Source organism: Salvelinus alpinus, chromosome 1, assembly GCF_045679555.1.
Source record: "Salvelinus alpinus chromosome 1, SLU_Salpinus.1, whole genome shotgun sequence".
NCBI classification, from domain to species: domain Eukaryota; kingdom Metazoa; phylum Chordata; class Actinopteri; order Salmoniformes; family Salmonidae; genus Salvelinus; species Salvelinus alpinus.
This window is the reverse complement of record NC_092086.1, coordinates 81,233,856-81,259,038: the sequence shown is the minus strand read 5'-3', so window position 1 is coordinate 81,259,038 and position 25,183 is coordinate 81,233,856. Positions and strand designations below refer to the sequence as shown.

At 44.2% G+C, this 25,183-nt stretch overlaps 1 protein-coding gene across 3 annotated transcripts in view; it reads left to right on the top strand.

Annotated features, from left to right (window-relative positions):
* The window catches only part of LOC139531456 (transcriptional regulator Erg-like), a 106,850-nt gene that overhangs the window by 36,433 nt on the left and 45,234 nt on the right, over positions 1-25,183 (top strand). The gene's annotated exons all lie outside the window — the stretch shown is intronic.

Sequence of the window (25,183 nt, the reverse complement as noted above, 5' to 3'; positions counted from 1 at the left end):
TGAGAGACCTTTAGAAAATATGCACATTTTCTCTAACACGAATTATACCAATATGTATTTTTCAGTTATAAGGAAGGTGAAATCTTATCGTATCATTTTATAAATTGATTCTATTATATTTAGACAAATATAAGTCATTTCAGGCCTTATTCATACAGTTTTGTTGAATAGGAAATACATAATGTGGCGTCCCGAGTGGTGCAGCAGTCTAAGGCGCATCACAGTGTTGCGGCGTCACTACTGTTGCTATGTCACAATCGGCCGTGACGGGGAGTCCCATAGGGCGGTGCACAATTGGCCCAGTGTTATCCAGGTTAGGGGAGGGTTTGGCAGGGGGGCTTTACTTGGCTCCTTGTGGCGGGCCGGGCACCTGAAGGCTGACTACGGTCATCAGTTAAATGGTGTTTCCTCTGACACATTGGTGCAGCTGGCTTCCGGGTTAAGTGAGCCAGTGTTTAGAAGCGCGGCTTGGCGGGTCATGTTTCAGAGGACACATGACTCGACATTCGCCTCTCCCAAGCCCGTTGGGGATGTGCAGCGATTAGACTTAATCACAAAAAAAAAGAAAATACATAATAGAAATTATTTCATATTTTCATATTTTTTTATTTTTTATTTTTGTACTGTGTACTTGAGCTTGTGTTCTTAAAAGTGACTACACCACAGCAATGTATAATTAGTTTTAACTGAAAGCTGAGAAGTTAACCTTTCTTGGAGTATGCAGCATTACTAGTTATTGTTTATGGCCCTCATGATAAATAATTACATTTTGGGATTACGTAGATAACATTTTCGATTTTAGTCAATGAATGGCTTGTCACTTATTAGTCAGAGAGAGTACTTTGTTGGACATATTCTGTCACTGAAAGAGTCTCCTCAGTCCATTTGGATACTGTGAATGGAGGAGATGCACAAGTGTATCAAAGCAGAGAAGTAGAGTGTGGAAGCAGTATACACTGTGTGTGTGCGCACTGCACATGCATGCCGCGCGCGTGTACGTGTGTGAGTGACCGGTATGTGTGTGAGTGAGTAACTTCATGGCCTCTTCTGGGAATGATTGAGCTGGACTGCTTTTCCCATCCTCTTCCTTTCTCTCCATACCAGTGGAATAGAGTGAGCCAACTGACTCTCTCCACCAGTGTTATGTCTGTTTATTCTAAAGCCATGACAGTGTACTGTGTGACTGCTGGGCGTTAATTTTACTGGCTGCAGAGCCGCTTTTTATCTCCATAAATTCCCCTTCTCTCCTCAGTAATACAGAGGATGACCAGATGGGGGTCCCCCAAGGATCCTATGCACAGGATAGGGTTTCATATCAGCCTGGAGAATACTTTTCCAAAAGGAAATAGTTCAGGATTGTAGCTATTCATTGTCCAGTATTGGACAATGAAACCTGAGGTTTACTTTTCCCTTGTGGTATTGTCTGCAGGTCTGGGCTCCCTGTTAGCCTCGCACCTGTGTGTAGCGCTATTGTGACGTTATCGTAGCATTATTTCACCTTTTAACGTTTTAGGTTAGTAGATCTGTGAATGCATTGGGTTGACTCAAGTGGATGATAGGGAGATTGTGTCTTTTGAGGGAAGCAAGAGGGCCATTGTGGGCCATTGTGGATGTGGGCCATTGTGTGTGATCACTCCTATTTGGTTTGGCTGCAGGCACGGGACCGTGGAGTCTGCAGATTGCAGTCTACGTCGTTGTCTACATGTACTGCATCTGACATACTATTAACAAGTCTGCATGTCCCAGCATTTGGTCGTAACAAGTGACAATTTAATGCCAACAGTCATGAGACTGTGTCATATGACATAAGTCAGTTATGACATGAATAAGTTATGTGTGATTTGATGTCCTCCATAGGTCTGTGCTTCCTAATGTTGCTGAATGACGGGTAACAGTAGGGAATAAAAAGTAGGTTATTTCTCATGCTCTCTCTTGTTTCTCTGCAGCAGACATACAATGAGTGTACAGAACATTAGGAACACCTTCCTAATATTGAGTTGCAACACCTTTTGCCCTCAGAACAGCCTCAATTCGTTGGGGCATGGACTCTACAAGGTATCGAAAGCGTTCCACAGGGATGCTGGCCCATGTTGACTCCAATGCTTCCCACAGTTATGTCAAGTTGACTGGATGTCCTTTGGGTGGTGGACCATTCTTGATACACACGGGATACTGTTGAGTGTGAAAAACCCAGCACCTACTACCATACCCCGTTCAAAGGCACTTAAATATTTTGTATTGCCCATTCACCCTCTGAATGGCACACATCCATGTCTCAATTCACTCAAGGCTTTAAAATCCTCCTTTAACATTTACATTTACATTTAAGTCATTTAGCAGACGCTCTTATCCAGAGCGACTTACAAATTGGTGCATTCACCTTATGACATCCAGTGGAACAACCACTTTACAATAGTGCATCTAAATCTTTTAAGGGGGGGGGGGGGTCAGAAGGATTACTTTATCCTATCCTAGGTATTCCTTGAAGAGGTGGGGTTTCAGGTGTCTCCGGAAGGTGGTGATTGACTCCGCTGTCCTGGCGTCGTGAGGGAGTTTGTTCCACCATTGGGGTGCCAATGGTGGCACCCCAATGGTGGCACCCCAATTTAACTTGTCACCTCCCCTTCATCTACACTGATTGAAGTGGATTTAACAAGTGACATCAATAAGGGATCACAGCTTTCACCTGGAATCACCTGGTCATGGAAAGAGCAGGTGTTCCTAATGTTTTGTACACTCAGCTGGTCCATTCTTAGCACCAGAAGCAGCAACAGCAGCAGTCAGGAATGAGCTTCATACATATAGAATTGTGAGAATCGCAATACATATCGTATCGGCACCTAAGTATCGTTGTAATATTGTATCGTGGGGCCCAGCCCTATCTAATATCACTGTGAAAGACCTCAAAGTCTGTGTATGAGTGGAGGACTGGTGAGTTGTGGGAGTAGGGGACAGACTGGGAGAGACTGTGGATACAGAGACTCAGTGATCTGTGTGTCATATCCACCTCTCTTTTCTCTTCAGGGCATCTGCTTCCTCTGTGGAAGTATATTCTAAATGGGAACATTGTACACATTTCCAGGGACTCTGCAGTCACCATTGAGTTGAATGGACTGACTGCTACCTTGTGGAAACCATAGATCCTCACTGACTGGTTGATCCTGTGTTTTGCTGGTCTATAAGCGTGTCTATAAGTGCTATTCCCACACGTCAATTCCTCACAATTCCAAGTCTGACAAAGAGGAGCAGGTTAGACTTCTCGCCCATCGTTCCAAGAAATCTGAGACACTGAGAATCTGAGAATTCAGGAATTTTATTTGCGCGGGGATCAGACCATAGCCCTTTTCTCTCTCTCTCACTCTCTCTCTCTCTCTCTCTCTCTCTCTCTCTCTCTCTCTCTCTCTCTCTCTCTCTCTCTCTCTCTCTCTCTCTCTCTCTCTCTCTCTCTCTCTCTCTCTCTCTCTCTCTCTCTCTCTCTCTCTCTCTCTCTCTCTCTCTCTCTCTCTCTGTTTTTTAAGACCAAGGAGGGGGAGTGTGGGGTAGAGGGAGACAAACTTGCGGTCTGGTCACGTTTCGATTCAATTCTGTGCAGGCCCGGCATGTGGAGCAAACCTGGGTAGATATTTCAGTAATTTGTTACCCAGCAGCCTTGGCGCGGGGCCGGAGCGGTTGCCAAGTTGTGACCAAGACGCTGACACACGCACTCACATCTGTGCACGGCCCCGGCTGCAGGCAGTCAGTCAGCCAGGCCAGATGTGCTGCTAAGCGTGGCAGCTAGAGAGAGAGATAGACAGACAGTGCTCCGCAGCACACAGAGGTAATCCATCCCGCACTCTTCCTCTCCTATATTCTATCTCTCCTCTGTTGTGTCTACACTCTCCTGTTGACATAGTTTACTCTCTTGTGCCCCCTCTTTCTTTCCTCTGTCATGTCTTTTATTCTTTATCTCCTCTCTTTTCCTAACTCTCATCTCCTCTCTGTTCTCTCTTAGTATTCTTCTCTCATCTTTTGTCTCTCACCCTGTTTCTGTTTCTCTGACTCTTTGGCTTCTCAGGTTCTCAGTCTGTGTATCCTGTGTAAGGATCTGGGTTAGAGACCACAGGTTGTTTTATGTGTTCCTGTGTGAGTGGGGGGGTCTGGGAGGCAATCTCTGGCTTCCTGTGCTATTTTCAGCAGCCTATATAAAAAAGTCCCAAATTAATGCTACAGTTCTTCAGTGGGCTACTGCTTTTTCTTCTCTGAAATAGATCTTATCATGTAGTCTACAAAGGCATGCATGTTTGTGTCAGTGGGATAGTTGTGTGCGAAAGTTTGGGTTATACAGTGCATTCGGAAATATCATGTTTGCATACGTTTTCAGAACCTTTACTCAGTACTTTGTTGAAGCACCTTTGGCCGCGATTACAGCCTTGTGTCTTCTTGGATATGACGCGACAAGCTTGGCACGTCTGTATTTGGGGAGTTTCTCAAAACAAATTCTGCAGATCCTCTCAAGCTCTGTCAGGTTGGTGGGGAGAGTCGCTGCACAGCTATTTTCAGGTCTCCAGGATGTTAGATCAGGTTCAAGTCCGGGCTCTGGCTGGGCCACTCAAGGACATCCAGAGACTTGTCAGGAAAGCCACACTTGGCTGTGTGCTTAGGGTTGTTGTCCTGTTGGACGGTGAACCTTTGCCCCAGACTGAGGTCCTGAGCGCCCTGGAGCAGGTTTTCATCAAGGATCTCTCTGTAATTTGCTCCGTTCATCTATCCCTCGATCCTGACTAGTCTCTCAGTCCCTGCCACTGAAAAACAACCTCTCAGCATGATGCTGCCACCACCATGCTTCACCGTAGGGATACTGCCAGGTTTCCTCCAGGTGTGACGCTTGGCATTCAGGCCAAAGTGTTCAGTCTTGGTTTCACAAGACCAGAGAATCTTGTTTCTCATGGTCTGAGACTCCTTTAAGTGCCTTTTGCTATCTCCAAGCGGGCTGTCATGTGCCATTTACTGAGGAGTGGCTTCCGTCTGGTCACTCTACCATAAAAGCCTGGTTGGTGTAGTGCTGCAGAAATGGTTGTCCTTCTGGAAGGTTCTCCCATCTCCACAAAGGAAATCTGGAGCTCTGTCAGAGTGACCATTAAGTTCTTGGACACCTCTCTGACCAAGGCCCTTCTCCCCCAATTGCACAGTTTGGCTGGGCGGACAGCTCTAGGAAGAGTCTCGGTGGTTCCAAACTTCTTCCATTTAAGAATGATGGAGGGCAGTGTGTTCTTGGGGACCTTTAATGCTGTAGAAATGTTTTGGTACCCTTCCCCAGATCTGTGCCTTAACACAATACTGTCTCGGAGCTCTACGGACAATTCCTTCGACCTTATGGCTTGGTGTTTGCTCTGACATGCACTGTCAACTGTGGGACCTTATATAGACAGGTGTGTGCCTTTCCAAATGATGTCCAATCAATTGAATTTACCACAGGTGGACTCCAATCAAGTTGTAGAAACATTTTAAGGATGATCAATGGAAACAGGATGCACTTGAGCTCAATTCGAGTCTCATATCAAAGGATCTGAATACTTATGTAAATAAATTATTTCTATTTTTTATTTGAAAAAATGTCTAGAAACCTGTTTTCACTTTGTCGTTATGGGGTATTGTGTGTAGACTGATGAGGGGAAAAAAAGATTTAATACATTTTAGAATAAGGCTGTAACGTAACAAAATGTGGAGAAAGTCGGGGGTTCTTAATACTTTCTGAATGCACTGTATGTGTTCGTAAGCCTCAAGTTAAGATGCAGGCTTCATTACGCAACAGGCCCGTCCAATTACAGTGGAATAACTAGAACATGAACTGCAATCCTATACGTAAAAACAACCAGGTGTACACTCTTAGAAAAAAGGTGCTTTCTAGAACCTAAAAGGGTTCTTCTGCTGTCCCCATAGGAGAACCCTTTGAATAACCCTTTTTGGTTCCAGGTAGAACACTTTTGGCTCCTAGAGGGTTCTACATGGAATCCAAAAGTTTTCTACCTGGAACCAAGAAGGGTTCTCCTATAGGGACAGCCAAAGAACCCTTTTGGAATCCAATCTTTTTTCTAAGAGTGTAGCTATTCCATCCTCCATACAATATCAATTCCTAGTCATTTTCTGCCAAATTGGCAGAACAAGCCTCTGGGTTCATGGATGTGAGGAGCATAAATAAACCTCAGAGTCTCTCTAGGCTCAATGTGCAGGCTCTGTGTCCAGGCTCTGTCACAGGCTGGGCCAGTCTTAGCTCCAGAAGCAGCAACAGCAGCAGTCAGGAATGACTGTTTATTTCCACCATCAGGATGACTGATGCTATCCCACTGAGGACTCCAAGTTTTCAGCACACTGTGTGTAGTGTCTCAGGGCCCCGGCCCCGCCGGCCCTGCTCAGCTAAAAACATTAAGTCCTCCATTCCTGGCATGGAGCGAGGGACAAAGGCAGAGGCCCTGTCTGGAAACCAGCCTGCAGCAGGTTGCTCTCAAAAGGACCTCTTTGCAGGGTGCCAAATGACTCTATTGGAGTGTCTGGTAGAGTGACCCGAACAGACAGCTAGAGGGTTGGACTGGACGTTCTGGGAAATTCCACTGGTTGGGTTTGGTTGGTGTTGGGAAGAAGGGTTACGCTATGTTGCTGTTTTTCCTCTAGCATGGATTGTTTGTTTGTAGGCTCGTGACCCTGTGTTGGAGCTTTTCACAGTGTGCTCTTAAAATGTCAAATCATGCCATCAATACATTTTGGTTACACTCTCTGTTCAGGCACGGTCTATAATGGGTTTATAAAAGTGTTATGTTTCTGGTTAGGGTAGGTTTTAATAGTCACAGTGGGTACAACATCTCCAATGCACTTTTTTATAAATGCACTCACGAGTCAGCGTATAGGTCAATGTTGTTCTCTGAGGCTGACCGAAACATATTCCAGTCCGCGTGATCAAAACAATCTTGAAGCGTGGCTTTCGATTGGTCGGACCAGCGTTGAATGGTTCTCTTCACTGGTACATCCTGTTTGAGTTTTTGCCTGTAAGACGGAAGGAGCAAGATGGCGTCATGGTCGGATTTGCCGAAGGGAGGGTAGGGGAGGGCATTGTATGCAGAAGTTAGAGTAGCAGTGGTCGAGGGTGTTGCAATCAATATGCTGGAAGAATTTAGGAAAGACTTGTTCTCAAATTTGCTTAGTTAAAATCCCCAGCTACAATAACTGCAACCTCAGGATGTATGGTTTCAATTTGCATATTGCCCAGTGAAGTTCCTTGATGGCCGTTTTGGTGTCTACTTGAGGGGGAATGTACACAGCTGTGACTACAACTGACGAGAATTCTCTTTGTAGGTAAAATGGCTGGCACAAGATTGTAAGGAATTCTAGATCGGGTGAGCAGAAGGACTTGAGTTCCTGTATGTTGTTATGATTACACCGTTAGTCGTTAATCATAAAGCATACACCCCCGCCCTTCCTTTTCCCAGAGAGGTGTTTATCTCTGTCAGCCCATTGCATGGAGTAGCCCGGTGACTGAACCGATTCCGACAACATATCCCGAGAGAGCCATGTTTCCGTGAAACAGAGAATGTTACAATCTCTGATGTCTCTCTGGAAGGCAACCCTTGCTCAAATTTCATATACCTTGTTCTCAAGAGACTGGACATTGGCTAGTAGTATACTCGGGAGCGGTGTGCGATGTGCATGTCTGCATGCCATCCACTGCATTTAACCATGGAAAGAGGTCTGGGAATATGTCTGAATATAAACAGTGTAGCTATTCCCTCCGCAAGGCAATCAAACAAGCGAAATGGCAGTACAGTGACAAGGTGGAGTCGCAATTGAACGACTCAGACGCAAGAGGTATGTGGCTGGGTCTACAGGAATTCACGTACTACAAATAGAAATCCAGCCACGTCACAGACACCGACGTCATGCTTCCAGACAAACTAAATACCTTCTTTGCCCACTTTGAGGATAGTACAGTCGTGGCCAAAAGTTTTGAGAATGACACAAATATTAATTTTCACAAAGTCTGCTGCCTCAGTTTGTATGATGGCAATTTGCATATACTCCAGAATGTTATGAAGAGTGATCACATGAATTGTAATTAATTGCAAAGTCCCTCTTTGCCATGCAAATGAACTGAATCCCCCCAAAACATTTCCACTGCATTTCAGCCCTGCCACAAAAGGACCAGCTGACATCATGTCAGTGATTCTCTCGTTAACACAGGTGTGAGTGTTGACAAGGACAAGGCTGGAGATCACTCTGTCATGCTGATTGAGTTCGATTTAACAGACTGGAAGCTTCAAAGGGAGGGTGGTGCTTGGAATCATTGTTCTTCCTCTGTAAAACATGGTTACCTGCAAGGAAACACGTGCCGTCATCATTGCTTTTCACAAAAAGGGCTTCACAGGCAAGGATATTGCTGCCAGTAAGATTGCACCTAAATCAACCATTTATCATATCATCAAGAACTTCAAGGAGAGCGGTTCAATTGTTGTGAAGAAGGCTTCAGGGCGCCCAAGAAAGTCCAGCAAGCGCCAGGACCGTCTTCTAAAGTTGATTCAGCTGCGAGATCGGGGCACCACCAGTACAGAGCTTGCTCAGGAATGGCAGCAGGCAGGTGTGAGTGCATCTGCATGCACAGTGAGGCGAAGACTTTTGGAGGATGGCCTGGTGTCAAGAAGGGCAGCAAAGAAGCCACTTCTCTCTAGGAAAAACATCAGGGACAGACTGATATTCTGCAAAAGGTACAGACTGCTGAGGACTGGGGTAAAGTCATTGTCTCTGATGAATCCCCTTTCCGTTTGTTTGGGGCATCCAGAAAAAAGCTTGTCCGGAGAAGATAAGGTGAGCGCTACCATCAGTCCTGTGTCATGCCAACAGTAAAGCATCCTGAGACCATTCATGTGTGGGGTTGCTTCTCAGCCAAGGGAGTGGGCTCACTCACAATTTTGCCGAAGAACACAGCCATGAATAAAGAATGGTACCAACACATCTTCCGAGAGCAACTTCTCCTAACCATCCAGGAACAGTTTTGTGACGAACAATGCCTTTTACAGCATGATGGAGCACCTTGCCATAAGGCAAAAGTGATAACTAAGTGGCTTGGGGAACAAAACATCGATATTTTGGGTCCATGGCCAGGAAACTCCCCAGACCTTAATCCCATTGAGAACTTGTGGTCAATCCTCAAGAGGCGGGTGGACAAACAAAAACACACGAATTCTGACAAACTCCAAGCATTGATTATGCAAGAATGGGCTGCCATCAGTCAGGATGTGGCCCAGAAGTTAATTGACAGCATGCCAGGGTGGATTGCAGAGGTCTTGAAAAAGAAGGGTCAAACTGCAAATATTGACTCTGCATCAATTACTTCATGTAATTGTCAATAAAAGACTTGACACTTATGAAATGCTTGTAATTATACTTCAGTATTCCATAGTAACATCTGACAAAAATATCTGAAGACACTGAAGCAGCAAACTTTGTGGAAGTTCATATTTTCTCAAAACTTTTGGCCATGACTGTACAGTGTCACAGTCGCGGCCTGCTAACACGGACTGTGTGTCCCCCCCTCCTTCTCCGTGGCTGTCGTAAATAAAACATTTAAATGTGTTAACCCTCGCAAGGCTGCTGGCCCAGACGGGATCCCGAGCCGCGTCCTCAAAGCATGTGCAGGCCAGCTGGCTGGTGTGTTTACAGACATATTCAATCGCTCCCTATCCCAGTCTGTTGTCCCCACATGCTTCAAGATGGCTACCATTGTTCTTGTACCAAAGAAGGCAAAGAAAGCTGAACTAAATGACTACCGCCCCGTAGTGTTTGAGAGGCTCATCGCCACCTTACCGACCACCCTAGACTCACTTCAGTTTGCATACCGCCCCAACAGGTCCACAGACGACGCAATCGCCATCTCACTGCACACTGTCCTATCCCATCTGTACAAAAAGAATACCTACAGTGGGGAGAACAAGTATTTGATACACTGCCGATTTTGCAGGTTTTCCTACTTACAAAGCATGTAGAGGTCTGTCATTTTTATCATAGGTACACTTCAACTGTGAGAGACGGAATCTAAAACAAAAATCCAGAAAATCACATTGTATGATTTTTAAGTAATTAATTTGCATTTTATTGCATGACATAAGTATTTGATCACCTACCAACCAGTAAGAATTCCGGCTCTCACAGACCTGTTAGTTTTTCTTTAAGAAGCCCTCCTGTTTTCCACTCATTACCTGTATTAACTGCACCTGTTTGAACTCGTTACCTGTATAAAAGACACCTGTCCACACACTCAATCAAACAGACTCCAACCTCTCCACAATGGCCAAGACCAGAGAGCTGTGTAAGGACATCAGGGATAAATTGTAGACCTGTACAAGGCTGGGATGGGCTACAGGACAATAGCCAAGCAGCTTGGTGAGAAGGCAACAACTGTTGGCACAATTATTAGAAAATGGAAGAAGTTCAAGATGACGGTCAATCACCCTCGGTCTGGGGCTCCATGCAAGATCTCACCTCGTGGGGCATCAATGATCATGAGGAATGTGAGGGATCAGCCCAGAACTACACGGCAGGACCTGGTCAATGACCTGAAGAGAGCTGGGACCACAGTCTCAAAGAAAACCATTAGTAACACACTACGCCGTCATGGATTAAAATCCTGCAGCGCACGCAAGGTCCCCCTGCTCAAGCCAGCGCATGTCCAGGCCCGTCTGAAGTTTGCCAATGACCATCTGGATGATCCAGAGGAGGAATGGGAGAAGGTCATGTGGTCTGATGAGACAAAAATAGAGCTTTTTGCTCTAAACTCCACTCGCCGTGTTTGGAGGAATAGAAGGATGAGTACAACCCCAAGAACACCATCCCAACCGTGAAGCATGGAGGTGGAAACATCATTCTTTGGGGATGCTTTTCTGCAAAGGGGACAGGACGACTGCACCGTATTGAAGGGAGGATGGATGGGGCCATGTATCGCGAGATCTTGACCAACAACCTCCTTCCCTCAGTAAGAGCATTGAAGATGGGTCGTGGCTGGGTCTTCCAGCATGACAACGACCCGAAACACACAGCCAGGGCAACTAAGGAGTGGCTCCGTAAGAAGCATCTCAAGGTCCTGGAGTGGCCTAGCCAGTCTCCAGACCTGAACCCAATAGAAAATCATTGGAGGGGGCCGAAAGTCCGTATTGCCCAGCGACAGCCCCGAAACCTGAAGGATCTGGAGAAGGTCTGTATGGAGGAGTGGGCCAAAATCCCTGCTGCAGTGTGTGCAAACCTGGTCAAGAACTACAGGAAACGTATGATCTCTGTAATTGCAAACTAAGGTTTCTGTACCAAATATTCAGTTCTGCTTTTCTGATGTATCAAATACTTATGTCATGCAATAAAATGCAAATTAATTAATTAAAAATCATACAATGTGATTTTCTGGATTTTTGTTTTAGATTCCTTCTCTCACAGTTGAAGTGTACCTATGATAAAAATTACAGACCTCTACATGCTTTGTAAGTAGGAAAACCTGCAAAATTGTCAGTGTATCAAATACTTGTTCTCCCCACTGTATGTAAGAATGCTGTTCATTGACAACAGCTCAGCATTCAACACCATAGTACTCTCCAAGCTCATCATCAAGCTGGAGGCCCTGGGTCTCAACCCCGCCCTGTGCAATTGGGTCCTGGACTTTCTGACGGGCCGCCCCCAGGTGGTGAAGGTAGGTAACAACGTCTCCACTTCGCTGACCCTCAACACTGGGGCCCCACAAGGATGTGTGCTCAGCCCCCTCCTGTACTCCCTGTTCACCCACGACTGCGTGGCCATGCACGCCTCCAACTCAATCAGCTAGTTTGCAGACGGCACAACAGAAGTGGGCTTGATTACCAACAACGACGAGACGGCCTACAGAGAGGAGGTGAGGGCCCTCGGAGTGTGGTGTCAGGAAAATAACCTCTCACTCAACATCAACAAAACAAAGGAGGTGATCGTGGACTTCAGGAAACAGCAGAGGGAGCACCCCCCTATCCACATCGGAGGGACAGCAGTGGAGAAGGTGGAAAGTTTTAAGTTCCTCCGCGTGAAATGGTCTGAAATGGTCCACTCACACAGACAGTGTGGTGAAGAAGGCGCAACAGCGCCAGCCTGGTACGACAACTGTACCGCCCTCAACCGCAAGGCTCTCCAGAGGGTGGTGCAGTCTGCCCTACGCATCACTGGGGGCAAACTACCTGCCCTCCAGGACACGTACAGCACCCGATGTCACAGGAAGGCCAAAAAGATCATCAAGGACATCAACCACCCGAGCCACTGCTTGTTCACACCGCTACCATCTAGAAGGCGAGGTCAGTACAAGGGCATCAAAGCTGGGATTGAGAGACTGAAAAACAGCTTCTATCTCAAGGCCTTCAGACTGCTAAACAGCAATCACTAAGTCAGAGAGGCTGCTGCCTACATTGAGACCCAATCGCTGGCCACTTTAGTAAATGGATCACTAGTCACTTTATACAATGCACTCTAAATAATGGCACTTTAATAATGTCACATATCTTATATTACTCATATCACATGTATATACTGTATTTTATACCATCTATTGCACTTTGCCTGTGCCGCTCGGCCATCGCTCATCCATATACTTACATGTACATATTCTCATCACCCCTTTAGATTTGTGTGTATTAGGTAGTTGTTGGGGAATTGTTAGATTACTTGTTAGATATTACTGCACTGTTGGAACTAGAAGCACAAGCATTTCGCTACACTCACATTAACATTTGCTAACCATGTGTATGTGACAAATAAATTGATTTGATTCGATTTGAAGTAGTTAATAAATATGCATATGCTTTATGAATAGTACTTTCTTAATAATAAATAATAAATCACAATTATAAAGGAAGGATGTATGACATGCACTCATCATGTATTGATCATTTGGTATTGGTGACATGTCTGCTCTCACATTTGGCATATACGTACAGGTAACTACCAAAATAAAGGAAACACCAACATAAAGCGTCTTAATAGGGCGTTGGGTCACCAAGAGCCTGAACAACTTAAATGCACCTTGGCATATATTCTACAAGTGTCTGGAACTCGCCATACTTCCATGATATATTCCATAATTTGGTGTTTTGTTGATGGTGGAGGAAAACGCTGTCTCAGGCGCCACTCCAGAATCCCCCATAAGTGTTCAATTGGGTTGAGATCTGGTGACTGAGACGGCCATGGTATATGGTTTACATCGTTTTCATGCTTATTAAATCATTCAGTGACCACTCGTGCCCTGTGGATGGGGGCATTGTCATCCGATAGCCTTTGTAGCCAAAATAACAGCCTGCCCAGTATTTTTATGACTGACCCCTAAGCATGATGGGATGTTAATTGCTAAATTTCTCAGGAATCACACCTCTGTGGAAACATCTGCTTTCAATATACTTTGTATCGGTCATTTACTCAAGTGTTTCCATTATTTTGGCAGTTACCTGCAGGTTGCCAAAGAATGTAAAAGCATCTCTTGAGATGTGAATTCAAAAGAAGCATGACAATAGACCATTGATGCTTTCATCATCATGTCCCATTTATAATATCATACTTCATAACCTGCTCAGCACGATACAAAGCAATACAGGAGGGCTACATCCATTGTTTATTGTTGACTTGGTCCTGGCTGAATATACAGTATAAATTGGCAAGGTGACGTGAGAAGGCAGGAATTCTGTCCCTCTCCCCTCCTGGCCATGGACATTCTTTCCTGCTTCGTGGCTTCACCCCGCCAGTCTTGTGGTGAGACTCACGGAGGGCTGGCGTGCCAGTGGTCTGGGTCTAGCCAAATGAAATATGTCACAGAGTGGCAGGCGGTCTGCCTGGGTCTCTGCCCTTATGATAACACAGGTAGACTTATAGGTAGCTACTTCAACCTGGATGGCTAGAAGAGAAGAACAGCTCCCCTTCAAGAATACGGTACCTTCCAATGGTGTATAGAGAATTATGAATTATGAAGGAAGAACAGCACTCTTCCTTAATTAACTTAAAGGAGGTTAGCTGGAGAGGAATGTAGAGTACCAGTCAAAAGTTTGAACACCGCTAATCATTCAAGGATTTTTCTTAATTTTTCTACATTGTAGAATAATAGTGAAGACATCAAAACTATGAAATAACATATATGGAATCATGTAGTAACCCAAAAAGTTAAAAATATATATATTTTAGATTCTTCAAAGTAGCCACCCTTTGCCTTGATGACAGCTTTGCACACTCGTGGCATTCTCTCAACCAGCTTCATGAGGTAGTCACCTGGAATGCATTTCAATTAACAGGTGTGCCTTGTTAAAAGTACATTTGTGGAATTTCTTTGCTTCTTAATGCATTTGAGCCAATCAGTTGTGTTGTGACAAGGTAGGAGTGGTATACAGAAGACAGCCCTATTTGGTAAAATACCAAGTCCATATTATGGCAATAACAGCTCAAATAAGCAAAGAGAAAAGACAGTACATTAGTACTTTAAGACATGAAGGTCAGTCATGTCTTAAAAGTGCAGTCGCAAAAAACATCAAGCGCTATGATGAAACTGGCTCTTATGAGCACTGCCACAGGAAAGGAAGACCCAGAGTTACCTCTGCTGCAGAGGATAAGTTCATTAGAGTTACCAGCCTCAGAAATTGCAGGCCAAATAAATGCTTCACAGAGTTCAAGTAAGAGACACATCTCAACATCAACTGTTCAGAGGAGACTGCGTGAATCAGGCCTCCATGGTCGAATTGCTGCAAAGAAACGACTACTAAAGGACAACAATAAGAAGAAGAGACTTGCTTTGTCCAAGAAACATGAGCAATGGACATTAGACCGGTGCAAATCTGTCCTTTGGTCTGATGAGTTCAAATTTGAGATTTTTGGTTCCAACCACCGTGTCTTTGTAAGACGCAGAGTAGGTGAACAGATGATCTCTGCATGTGTGGTTCCCACCTTGAAGCATGGAGGAGGAGGCGTGATGGTGTGGGGGTGCTTTGCTAGTGACACTATCTGTGATATATTTACTCCAGGCTGTGTAAGGGCTATTTGACCAAGAAGGAGAGCGATGGAGTGCTGTATCAGATCCACAATCACCGGACCTCAACCTCAATCACCGGACCTCAAGCTGGTTGAGAGAATGCCAAGAGTGTGCAAAGCTGTCATCAAGGCAAAGGGTGGTTACTTGGAAGAATCTCAAATATAAAATATATTTTGATTTGTTTAACACTTTTTTGGTTTCTACATGATTCTATATGTGTTATTTCATAGTTTTGATGTCGTCACTATTATTCTACAATGTAGAAAATAGTAAAAATCAAGAAAAACCCTTGAATGAGTAGGTGGGTCCAAACTTTTGACTGGTACTGTATATCTGTAAAACTTTGGCTTTTCTTATCCTAACAGTTATACCCTACTTTAACCCAAGGTTTTCTTTTAGGATAGTTTCTAGTTTGTTTGGTTGTCTTTAATCTCATCACTGTAGAATAAATACAACTAGATTGTAGCTAGAAAGTGAACATGCTGGTCTGGGCTCCAAACGACCTCTCTGAGTTAACTTTTTCCAAACTTTCAACCGCCTCTCCTCCCGGACTGTACAGAGGCAGGTCGTGTTGTTTACCACTTCCTGGTTTGTCCCTACACATCTAGGGTGAGATTACTCCTCGACTGGACACATCATGCCTACACTGTAACTTGCAAGGCCAAATTTGGAACACAGTAAAGCCTGAACTGTGCTTATTTTCATATGGTTTAATATCTCCCATTGAAATCAGTGTAGACACGTGCTTCGTTGTATTATGAGTCGATCACACACACTGTGGACAAAACCTTCTTTGTATTACGAATGAGTGGCATGATGTTGTGTCTAAAACCGTATCCCATCACTTCAGGGTCAGGTTCCATAGAGCCTGTGCTGTGACTGGTGCCCTGTGCCGTCCAATCCTGTCATATATCATTGTGATGATGTCGCGTAGCGAGATTGGATGGCTCCTGTCAAATAGAAAACACATGACGGTCATGTGGCTTGCCAGAAAGAGCCAGAGAGCGCCCACAGCCCCTTATACCGTCAGCTTCAGGCAAGTGTTTTGTCAAGCAACAGACGAGCCATCATGACCGAAGGCTAAAACATTTATGTTATTTTTAATATAACTGTCTGGCCACAGTGATTAATTCAAATAATATGGGGTTCTCTGTATCGCTCTCTCTCTATCTCCCTCTCTCCCTCCCTGCCTCCTCCTGTATGAATACAATGCTACAGGAGGCTATGGAATGCTAAATGAGCATCCACGCAGTGCTGCTGCAGGATACTGCCAGGCTGTGTTTAGGTGTAAGTGATCCTTAAATGTCCCCCTTCACTCCTTCAGTCTCAACAGGATCTCTTCTGAACTGGTGGGATGACCGTGCTCAGTCAGTGTTTTACAGTGCTTAGGAACCGAGATAGAACTGGACTGAGGGAAACTAAAAGTTAGAATTAATTTGTATATGCTACTGTTCTTAAATGGAAACGATACATGCCCATCAGTTTTGTTTTATACCTAATAGCGAGTAATATTGCTAACTTTATTTACAAAGTCCTTTTCATACATTGAGCTCAAAGCTTAAACGCAGTGGCTTTCGAGAGAGATGAGCTGCTGTTAAATCCAATGCACAATCTTTGAAATGTTGTCTATCTGGATTGTGGGCAGGAACTTTTAAGTCTTTATTTTTTTTATGGGACTGCTGAAGTAAAACTCACAGTGAATAAGAAAACCAATTATTTTATTTATTTGTATTTATTTATTTGCACACAAGAAAATACCCCCAAAAATGTATGATTAAAGGTTTGAAAGGTCAGCAAAAAGAACATGAGCAGGAGAGGTAAGAAACACTGATCTTGCTTGTAATCACCTTCCCCTTTCAATGTTTATAGAACAAAACCATAAAAAAATAACATAATTTGATTTTTAAGAGAGATAAACAAATGATTGGAGATGTACACAAAGAAGAAGGAAAACATGGTGAATTAGGGGGTAAAGAAGAAAAAAAGAAAATTCTAGTGAAGTGCATAATCAAAATAAAAGGCTGATAACCACACAGACAGTGTGGTGAAGAAGGCACAACAGCACCTCTTCAACCTCAGGAGGCTGAAGAAATTTGGCCCTAAAACCCTCACAACTTTTACAGATGCACAATTGAGAGCATCCTGTCGGGCTGTATCACTGTCTGGTACGGCAACTGCACCGCTGGCAACCGCAGGGCTCTCCAGAGGGTGGTGTGGTCTGCCCAACGCATCACTGGGGGCAAACTACCTGCCCTCCAGGACACGTACAGCACCCGATGTCACAGGAATGCCAAAAAGATCATCAAGGACATCAACCATCCGAGCCACGGCCTGTTCACCCCGCTATCATCCAGAAGGTGAGGTCAGTACAGATGCATCAAAGCTGGGACCTAGAGACTGAAAAACAGCCATCAGGCCATCAGACTGTTAAATAGCCATCCCTAACCGACTTCCACCTGGTTACGTAACCCTGCACCTTAGAGGCTGCTGCCCTATATACATAGACTTGGAATCACTGGCCACTTTAATAATGGAACACTATTCACTTTAATAATGTTTAAATAATGTCTACATACTGCTTTACTCATCTCATATGTACATACTGTATTCTATTCTACTGTATTTTAGTCAATTGCACTCCGACATTGCTCAATCTAATATTTATATATTCCATTCTTTTACTTTTAGATTAATGTCTATTGTTGTGAACTGTTAGATACTACTGCATTGTTGGAGCTAGGAACACAAGCATTTCGCTACACCCGCAATAACATCTGCTAAATAAGTGCATGTGACCAATACAATTTGATTTGATTTGATACGCAGAGAAGGCAGGCTAACATGATATAACCGACCCAGAATTATAATACTCGTCATGAACTGTAATCTAACCTACAAATCTTTTATGCACGATACGCCACTAAGGAGCCTTACTAACGTTAACAATAGGTCATAAACATGCTTATAAAGCATCAGAATGGGTGTACTACTACTCACGCTGTAATTCTCCATAAATGTCTGTGGCAGCCGGGCATATAGTGTATGTCGGATGGCAGAGGGATGCTGGTTTCCTGCTCTCTCTCTTGTGACCACCCTGCCTCCCCACATGGCTACCACAGGCAGACCACCAGCACACAGACAGGGATCTGTTCAACCCTCTGCTCTCAGACGGTAATGGAGGAGCTCTAGCCGTCAGCCAACTGTTAATGGAGTTTATGAGCCCTGTGCCACAGGAGGCACACATACCTGGTCATTAGGCTGAACATAGAGAGCAACGTTTGGTTGTTTACAGTAGTTTACGTCAGAGGGTGTTCGATGGAGAATCTCTGTTGAGGCCCTTTACTCCACTAGGAGCTGAACACGAACAAGTCATGTAGACATCAGACAGCGCAGAGTGTGAGCCATTCATTGATGGAGGGAGAGGGAGAGAAAGGTAGATTGATCGTTAGAGCCTTAACTTGGTCTGCTATGTCAATATTTTTCTTTCAGGGAACACTTTTGCCTCACCTATTTACAAGGAGGACTTTTCAGAGTCACGTACCATTGAGACACATCTTAGGAACACTTCCACTTTTACCTGCAGTAGGCTATCTGCCAATGCCCTGCCTTTGTACTGGGATTAACAGAGGGTTCCCATTAGCATTAGCCGTGTGCCCAAGTGCTCCACAGTCCACACATACTGTACCCAGCATGTGACCGAGCCCTTCACACTCTTCCTCTATTGTTCAGCTCTAAACACACTAGCCCATACAACCAGACATTCACTTGTGACACCAAGCATTTTGCCCAAGATCATCAATATGGCTTTTTACGCACACAAGTCTATAGTGGAGCTTCCTCCTCTTCTGGAGCCCCTGAAGTGGAGGATGTGCTGCGTGGAGCAGGGCTGCTGTATTTATAAACGAGCCAAGTGAAACTGTGTGTGTGTGTGTTTGTGTGCGTGTGTGCGTTAGTGCTGAGCAATTAGTGCTTTTTGAGGTCATGGTTTTCGTGAAATAATTATGAAATAATGACATAAAAAAAGCTTTTTTATGGAAATTCCAAAGCCAGTTATAATGAACATTCAATGAAATAGTGAACAGTCAATTGCCAAAACATTAAAAACATTTAATTGTCTCTGTCAGGTCCACATTGGGTAGACATCAATAGAAAAAAAGGAAATTACGATACATTAAATACAATATTTCATATTGTGTATATTACTTAGTTTTATTTGATGACTTTATTATTTTTCATTTCTTAAAGTCATCATCTGATCTTTGCTCAGGCAGTAACAGCCAACCAGCCAGACAATCATCTAACATTATCTCAGTGCTCCCCGTACTGTACTGGATGTTGGCCCACCACCTCAAGCTCAACCTCGACAAGACGGAGCTGCTCTTCCTCCCAGGAAAGACCTGCCCGCTCAAAGACCTCTCCATCATGGTTGACAACTCCACAGTGTCGCCCTCCCAGAATGCAAAGAACCTTGGTGTAACCTTGTACAACACCCTGTCCTTCTCTGCAAACATCACAGCAGTGACTCGCTCCTGCAGGTTCATACTCTATAAGATCCGTAGAGTACGACCCTACCTCACACAGGAAGCGGCGCAGGTCCTAATCCAGGCACTTGTCCTCTCCCTTCTGGACTACTGCAACTTCCTGTTGGCTGGGCTCCCCGCTTGTGCCATCAAACCTCTGCAACTTATCCAAAACGAAGCAGCCCGCCTGGTTTTCAACCTTCCCAAGTTCTCTCATGTCACCCTGCTCCTCTGCACACTCCACTGGCTTCCAGTCGAAGTTCTCATCCACTACAAGACCATGGTGCTTACCTACGGACAGCAAGAGGAACTGCCCCTCCCTATCTTCAAGCTATGCTCTTCTCTGTCCTGGCGCCCCAATGGCTTCCCCCTGCCGATCTTCCAAAAACATCTGGAACCCTACCTATTCAAATAGTAGCTTAAATAATCCTCCTCCTCACCTCGACCCCCCCCCCCCCAAATGTTTTTTTTAAATAAATAAAAACACTTAACTAGCACTTTCACTTGGACTTTAATGTGGGGCTATGACAGTCAATTGCAAATTAGTCTGACATAATGTATCTTATCTCACCACCACTAATGAAATGGGTGTGCTTGTTGCATGTTGTGACAGAGCTTCTCAGTCAGGGGATGTGGTCGACTGCGCACCTCATCTCTGCTGTCACATCCAACCTGGATCGATATTTGGGTTTAATGTAGACGAGAGCACTGATGGTGCTTTCAAGGCAACTGGGAATGCAAGGTCAAATCATGATATCAGTGATCATTAGATCGGAAAGTCGGAGCTCTAGAAAGAGGCCAGAGTTCCCGAGTTCTATTTTTTTCCGAGTTCCCAGTTGTCTTGAATGCACTGAAGTTGGAAGTCGGCGATTTCCAAGTTCCCAGTTGTTTTGAACGCGGCATTAATGCTCAGCGGGAGACAGCAGGGTATTCACTTTGAGTCAGGAACCAAAACTTGTCCACAGTGTCCCGTGAATGCATTAGATCACATGACAGCTCAATCAGCTGTTCGATTTCACTTACCGGCATGTCAACTGAGCCAGGATCACAGTCAAATGGATTGGGGAGTAGGTCCCAAAGTGCTCTTCGAAGCATTGTAGGTGAGCATTCATCATCGTGTGGGACACTTACTGATGCTGTTTTCTGTTAGAAACATGCACAGCCAAGGGAAGGGGGCACGGTTCACTTTTAAAAGACTCTCTCCTATACTAATTATTTCCTCTGAATCCACTGATTCTGTCACTCACCTGTAGAATGTTTTTGTATTTCCCCTGCACACATGCGTTCAGTTTGTTCAGTTTCCCAAATATGTGTCTTACATAGGCATGGAGACACATTTCCTCTGACAACAGTTCCTCTCTCAAACACTCCCCCTCGATAACCACCAAGCCTCAGTGTGAAATAGAATGTTGTTATGCTCTAATCCCATATCTCCACATAGTTTTGCAAACAGGAGTGTGCGCAGTGGATGTGGTTTGATGTAGTTTATGATCAAAGTTACCTGCTACAGTATATCTGAGTTCTGTGCTCAGCTCTTTTGCCGCCAGTTGCTCTCGGTTTATCATACAATGCGTCCATATGACAGAGGGAGACACATTCATAACTAGAGTGCAGAGGCCTGCCTGCTGTCTCGCCATAGATGAAGCCCCATCTGTGCAAAAGCCCACCATTCGATCCCGTGGAATCAGTTTTTCAACAGTATAGCCCGCAGCACACTGAACATCCCCTGTTCCGTTTCATGCTTGGGAATCATGAGACAGAACAATATGTCCCTGTGAATAGCATCCCCTGACATGAGTAGCGAACAAAAGTCAAAATCTCTGCACTCACAGCTAACATCCATTTGGAGATCATGAGCGGAGGAGTTTTTGAGTTGTTTAGTCTGAGTTTCTTCTTGATTGCTAGCAATATCATACTTTAAAAAAAAATGTATCTGACAAAGATATTGAAGTGAGTTTGTGCCTTTGCCTCTCCACACATTGTTTTCACCATTTGAATTGCAGCTGGTAATATCAAGTCTCTGCAATAGTGTGTGGTTTCATAGCATAGTGGGCCTAGCCATTCACTGTAGGAAAGATTCAAGTGCAACGGTCAAGTGCCGCCTTATCCCATGATGTAAGGGCGCTCTCTGGTTGAATTTTCATTTAGATTTTTAAGGTTAACCACATTACAATGATTTTGAGATACAAAGACGATATTATAATACATATTTTTTGTATATAAACTCAGCAAAAAAAGAAACTTCCCTTTTTCAGGACCCTGTCTTTCAAAGATAATTCGTAAAAATCCAAATAACTTCACAGATCTTCATTGTAAAGGGTTAAACACTGTTTGCCATGCTTGTTCAATGAACCATAAACTAATGAACATGCACTTCTGGAACGGTCGTTAAGACACTAACATCTTACAGACGGTAGGCAAATAAGGTCACAGTTATGAAAACTTAGGACACTAAAGAGGCCTTTCTACTGACTATGAAAAACACCAAAAGAAAGATGCCCAGGGTCCCTGCTCATCTGTGTGAACGTGCCTTAGGCATGCTGCAAGGAGGCATGAGGACTGCAGATGTGGCCAGGGCAATAAATTGCAATGTCCGTACTGTGAGACGCCTAAGACAGCACTACAGGGAGACAGGGCGGACAGCTGATCATCCTCGCAGTGGCAGACCACGTGTAACAACACTTGCACAGGATCGGTACATCCGAACATCACACCTGCGGGACAGGTACAGGATGGCAACAACAACTGCCCGAGTTACACCAGGAATGCACAATCCCTCCATCAGTGCTCAGACTGTCTGCAATAGGCTGAGAGAGGCTTGGGAAGAACAGGCGTAGTGGATTATGGTCATTGTAGTTAATTACCACGTTTCTGCACTGCACTAGGTTGAATATTTATAATGAAAACTACAACTCCTTTCAGCCCAGCATCCCTCATAGTTCAAGACTTTGGCCACGTTCACATGCTAGTCAAAAATGTCACTAATTGGTTGTAGTTATACACGTGTTCAACCAGTTAGGAAGACAGACATTTCAGAGTTTCCTAGTTCCAACTAGCACGTGATCGTGGCATGAATTTCTCTCGTGAATGATTTGATTTCTTTCTAGAGAAACGGTGCGTTGAGCTCACAAAAAAACATAAATAGATGGAATTCCAGTAATTGAACCGACGTCGATCAATAGTTGTTTAATAAGTCAAACTCCCCCGAAATGTTGGTTAATCGCAGTACACAGGATATTCCTATGAGAGGGAGCAGCCCGGCTTCCCAGCCCCGTGTGGAGGTAGTGCTTCCAGGCAAGATCTGTTGGAAATGGAGTGGAGGGTAGGGGAGTAGGAGGGTGACTGGGGGGTATGCTAAAGATGGGGTGAGGGAGATGAGATGGAGATGGGGTGAGGAGGGGGATATGTTAGAGATGAATATAGTGGAAAGGGATATGGTGAAGGGGAGTGAGGGGGTATGGTGGTAGTGGGTAGGGGGTGGGGGGTAATGGAGGTAGGATGACTGGGATTTGGTGAGGTGGAGGGTTGGGATGGTTGAGGTGTGTGTGTGTGGGGGGGGAGTGGAAGCTTGCACACAACAAGCTTCCATTTCCCAGGGGATTTATGGCTGATTTAAGATACATTTGGGCACTTAATAGGCACTAACAACAGTATTTGAGATGGGAAAATATATATTTTTAATGAAGTTGAACATGTGTTCTTCATGACAGAATGTTAAAATTAGATGAAATCCAACGTTTTGTGTGTGTTTGTGTGTCGGCAGTGTTGGGCGGCCCAGGTTTAGTGAGAGAGGGGAACAGGGGTTATATCCTACAGACTTCCTGCAGAAGGCCATTAAACCAGTCAGACAACAGGAGAGATTGAGGGAGAGAGAGAGAAGCCGAAACTTTTTGATAACTAGCACATTTTCTGATCTTTTGTTGGATTTTTCTCTTCCTGCTCTTCTTTGATGTAATGTTATCTTGTGATCATCTGTTTAAAGACAATGCTAAATATTTGCAACATTTCAAAGTCTTACAAAATGCACACCCATCAATAATACTTGAAATCACAAGTTAAGTGCTGTCATGTGTTTGTTGGTTTTGGTACAAAATAATACAGGTAATGTATTTTGCCCCCTCCCAAACTTAATTTGTTGCAAAATCAACAGACGTGTAATTCAATAGCAGATAGTGGTCACATATCAGGTGTTAAATTACTAAATTCCTTTCAAAATCGAGAAAACACTGTTCTTGTCACAGCCACTTCCTCTCTTTGTAACTGATATGATGCAAAGCCACAGTCAGTTTACAATGCAATGTGAACTCTTGTCGTGCTGTCTTGGACCACAGAACCACTGCGGTCAGTATTATGGAGTCCTACTGAGGGTAGGGCTTGCAGGTTTGAACCGTGGTTCTACCGCACACCTGAGAGTGGTCTCAGGTCAGAGGTCACAGTGCAGCTAGGTATGACCCCGCCTGTTTGTGTGTGTGTGCGTGTAATCAGCGTCCAGAACCAGGGGTGGTTAGTCACAAGTGTTTTGACAGAGGTCGGCAGCAGGATGTCAGGCTGCGCTCTGATTTCCTCTCCTTTACTTGCTCCTTGACTCCACCTCCTTATCAGGGCTGCTCAGCTTTGCTGCTTTCTCACTTCTAGTCTTCAGACCCTCCTGAAGAAAGGAGGGGCTGAGCCGCTCACATCCCTTTCTCTATTCAATTACCATTAAAGGTAAAATATCAAATCATTTCTGTTTGTAACTCTGTTTTGTGTCGATCTATTAACTAATTTACCACCTGGTGATGTCCCCAGTCAGGCCAAAACTCCATCCCATCAAAACAGGTATTTTCAAACAGCTCCTACACTGAAAGGGCATTATCATAATTTTCATAATTTCACAGTATTATTCCAACCTCATAGCGTGGAAATATATATAAAACATAAGAACATCATGTTTTTGACTGCACTGGGCCTTTAATTGCACAAACTTTTTTTTACTCATCACATATGCTGCTGCTACTGTTTATTATCTGTCATTTATTCTTAGTTACCTTGTACCCCTGCAGATCGACTCGGTACTGATACCTCATGTATATAGCCAAGTTATCGTTACTCATTGAGTATTTATTATTACTTTTATTATTATGTGTTTTACTTTTCTATTATTTCACAATTTTCTTTCTCTCTGCATTGTTGGGAAGGGCCCGTATGTAATAATTTCACTGTTGTCTACACCTGTTGTTTATGAAGTATGTGACAAATAACATTTGATTTGATTCGATTTGAATTCATTGTGAGGATGTTCAGTTGTTCTGTTTATTATGCAGGTGGTCTACTAAATTGAGGCATAAATGTGACCTGACATGCTACTCAATTGAGTTTATGTAAGTAGAGTATATAAAAACCAGATTTAAAAAGTGTGTAGTAATGTTGAAATGTCCCTTGTTCAAAAGTGGTGAAATTAGCTTCTCGAAAGTGTTGAGTGCTCTGTGCCAAGGTTAGTGACGTCCTCACTGTAGCTATCCTCAACTGTTAGGCCTCTAGAGAGGCTCATGGCAGGCAAGCGTGTCAAGTATGGACCGTAGGATCAGACATCTGCATCCTGTCATGGGTTTATGTCTGTCTGAGACACACACAGACACACACTTCGCACCTGCCT